Source organism: Arachis ipaensis, chromosome B06 (assembly GCF_000816755.2).
Source record: "Arachis ipaensis cultivar K30076 chromosome B06, Araip1.1, whole genome shotgun sequence".
NCBI classification, from domain to species: Eukaryota; Viridiplantae; Streptophyta; class Magnoliopsida; order Fabales; family Fabaceae; genus Arachis; species Arachis ipaensis.
Window position 1 is genome coordinate 116,483,165 of NC_029790.2, and position 4,019 is coordinate 116,487,183.

The 4,019-nt window shown below is 35.5% G+C and overlaps 1 long non-coding RNA gene across 3 annotated transcripts; it reads left to right on the forward strand.

Annotated features, from left to right (window-relative positions):
- On the forward strand, positions 780 to 2,958 carry LOC110263503. Of its 3 annotated transcripts, XR_002349280.1 has the most exons (3): positions 780 to 969; positions 1,049 to 2,489; positions 2,641 to 2,958. It is a non-coding gene; the product is annotated as an uncharacterized LOC110263503 (long non-coding RNA). The 3 variants fall into 3 exon arrangements; XR_002349279.1 differs by having other exon boundaries at positions 1,049 to 2,958; XR_002349281.1 differs by having other exon boundaries at positions 1,062 to 2,958.

Consider the following 4,019-nt stretch of genomic DNA (forward strand, 5'->3'; position numbering starts at 1 on the left):
CGTCGGAAAAATTAATTTTTTTTCTGTGAAATGGTTACAGACGGATTTTCCGTCTGTAATTAAATAGACAAAACGTGCATTTTATTAAATTATTACAGACGAAAAATCCGTCTGTAATTTAAATGAAATCCGTCGGAAATATTGAAAACCCTAGTTGAAGATTAACTCCATTCACTCGCCATTCATGCCTAGTTTTTGAACGCTGTAGTCCTCCAACTCCCAGGTTCCCGAAACTCCCAGGTTCATTTCAATTTTTCACGTTTTCCTTGCTCCCTGCCTTCTCTCTCCGTTGAAGATGTGACGTCCTCCGCTGTCACCGCCGCCGCGGCTCGCATCGCATGAGCTCCCTCCGTCGCCCTCATCGTGTTTGCTCCCTTCGTTGCCATCGTCGTACGACCTCTCTCCGTCGTGCTCTTGTCTTACGAGCTCCTTCTGCGCTGCTCTCGTCGCTGCTTCTTCTCTCCTCGCCGGAGGTTTGTCATCATCTCTTCTCGTCGCCGTTAGTTCAGGTAGGCCTCCGCCTCCTTCTCGTTCATATCCCTAACCCCTTCCATTGTGATTCTATTCTGATTTCATTATCCCTAGCCCTAGCCCTATCCCTTCCCTGTTGCTGCTGCTAATTTCACAGAAAAATAAAAATAATACTAATTAACTTCATTCATTTTTTAATTTGTTGAGATATCGAGATCTGTTCTTAATTAACTTAAAATTACTGATAAGTTTCTACAAATTTGTTGAGATATTGAGATATTGAGATCTGCAATAGTTGGTGCGCTACAGTTCTTCCAGATCAAGTCATTTCAGATCAATTCCAGATTGTCGATATTTTAGTTTCATGTGTGTTTCCATCACAGGCCTTAAAACTTGCATGACAAGTGGATATTCATACATTGAAGGAATTGAACATTTGCTTCTTTCCTTAAAGCAAAACAACTATGAGATGCATGCTTTTACAAACTACCCCATATGGTAAGACAGTTGTTCTTATTATGATTTTGGTTTTTTGGCTCCCCACAGTCTTCTTCAGAATGTTTATACTCTATACAAGGTTTCTGTGCTAGTGTTAAAGGTCACACTTTTCAAGAACCCAGTTGCAGATTTGTCTTTGTTTCAGTTGAAGATGGGTATTTGCAATCAGGATGCAATCAAGCAGTTGCAATCCATGATGGAAAATGGTGTGTTCTTCACAACCTTCAAAATAAATAAATAAATCAGTCTCATCTCGCATTCTTGTTTTACTTCCATGATCTCTAATTGATAAAGATTCCTTCTTTTTTTTTTTGTCTCGTTCCAGTGAATTTGTGGCCTATTGGAGAAAATTTGTGGCCGAGTATTACTCTCTTCGAGCAAAGGAACGGTGGTGCTTGTCTTTGTATAATAATGTTGGGCATCATGCACTTGGTGTTTTCCCTTAGGCATCTATGGCAAGTCACTTCGCTTGTTATTTAAATTTTCTATTAATTATTTCAATGTCTGAAAATTGAATTTACTTGGATTACTATTTTTTGTCTGCACCATGCTCTGCCCTTTTAATTTATTTTTACTTTTGACATATACATAATCTGACATGGGTTTTTTAATTTCCCCCAAAAGGATGCATGGCAGTGCGACATATGTGGTTCTAAATCTGGAAGGGGATTTGGTAAGGAACCGAGAACGTTATTTTGTTATTTTGCAATACTGCAAGTGAGAACATACGTGATATTGTGATTGTAGAAATTTATCTGATAATTCTGTTTATTGTCTAGTCTGTAAGTTTGACTTTCTGGCTGAAAAGTATTACTCCAGTGCAATCACTACTAACCAGTAATTGGATTATGAATTGTAGTAAATAATAATCTTCAGTCTAAACTTGAAAAATTAAAGAACTAGAACCTAGTCATCTGTTGCTACTTGTATGATTGCTTGCTTATATTCTCTGTTGGATGTTAAGAAAACAATTCAAATATGTTAGAAAATACTTGTAAGATCCTTTAGTTGTACTGTTATAAATGACTAGGTGGACTGAAGCTGACATCTAGCTTGTGGAGGAAAGGTTGTAAAATGAAAGACGAAAATGTAGATAGATGGCTATATGCATTTTGGCATTTTCCTTATTACTTGCTTTTACATAGGTGTAATGCAGTCTAGTTTTGGACCTGATTCAATAGACTTAGTGTCATCTCTATGTGATACCTGGCCTTCGTAAAGTACTTGATTAAGCGACTGAAAACTTTGAATTCAATTAGGTTTATCAATCGAGATGGAATTGACTTTTCAGATGCACAAAGCATGCAAGCCATTCAGGTAATAGGTTCTTTAAAAGGATTTCAAGGAATTCATTGATTGACACATAAGGAAATGCCCTATTCACTTTGAGCAAGTAAAAAAAACATAAAAAAAAGAATTTCACAATCATTAATCAATGTCAGTTATTGAAAATTACAGTAACATGCTTACAGTTAGGAGTGCTGAAAAAAGCCGGGAGTCCAATTTAGCATGTGATTCAGGTGTACTTTTTTATTTTTGCTCTTTTAGATTTGCCTTGCTGCTTTATTGAGCTTTTGATTGCTCTTTTGGACTTGTCTTGCCTTACTTGACAGATGCACCAAAATGATTCAATATATACTAGCTAAATTGTGTATCCCAAAACGCTTTCAGGTAGTCCGCAAAAACGATCATTTAGGAAGAGATGTTGAACTCTTTCGTTGGCATTATTACGCTCCAGGTCAAGTTGGTCCAGCCTCTAAGGGTATACTCCTGCTGACTGATCGAAAGGAGCGTTTTTGTCTAATGGTTTATTTGTCGAGGAGGTGTATTTGTCAATGGCTCTGAGCAAGTCACCATCATGCAATTTAAAAGGAATAGGATCAATATAAAATCTTGTTTGTTTAAATTGTTGAAAATGAAGGAACTAGTAGTGTCAATGAGTAATGTAAATAGTTATAGTTCTGTCAATAGTTTATTTTTTTGGGTACCTTTTTATGATAGTCATATATTGGGCAATGATGTTGAAAAATAACATCCAATTTTATAGGTATTATGTAATGAACATTATGTTTATCTATATAATTTTTGGTCTTTTTTTTTTCAATTTACAGTGTGTTTGATGGAGGAAATTTAAAAAATAAACCTAAAGTATTCATTTTGCAATGGAAAAATTTAAAAAAAATTTCTATTTTACTTTACCGACGGATTTTCTGTCTGTAATCTTAGTGTGAGGTGATTTTTCAAGGTTCAAATTATAGACGAAAAATCTGTCGGAAAATCCGTCTGTAATTACAGTCGGAAAATCCGTCGGAAAATCCGTCTGTAATTACAGACAGAAAATCTGTCTGAAAATTCGTCTGTAATTACAGACGGAAAATCCGTCGAAAAATCCGTCTGTAATTACAGACGAAAAATCCGTCGAAAAGTCCGTCGCCTTTGGGAAATGGATAGAAAATTTACAGAGGGAAAATCCGTTGGTAACTGTTAAAAATCCGTCTGTAATTTTTCGACGGAAAAAAAATCCGTCGGTAAATAATTTCCGACGGGGCTTTTACAGAGGGACAAAATCCGTCGGTAATTTCGTCGGTAACCAAAAATCGTATGTAATAAAGACTAAATCCGTCTGTAAATCTGTCTGTATTAATCCATTTTCTAGTTGTGAAATGACAAATCCTCAAGGCTAGCTCTCTCACCAATCTAAAATAGTTTCGACCCATTAGTTTATATAATGTGGTATACAAAGTGATCACTAATGTATTGGTTAACCACCTTCATCCTTTTTTTACTAATAATTCATGTGTTTAAACTACTTTTTAATTTTTATGCATTGTTATGAAAGACGAGTTCATTTCAGAAAGAGGTACTATTGACAAAATTATTGTAACTCAAGAGGTTTTGCATTTTATGAAGTGGATAAAGTTAAAAAAAAAGAATCCTTACTTTCAAGATTGATATGAAGAAAACCTATGATAGAGTGGATTGGAGGTTCTTGGAGCATTCTCTGTATGGATTTGATTTTTTTCATTCCTCAGTTTGTCTTATTATATTAT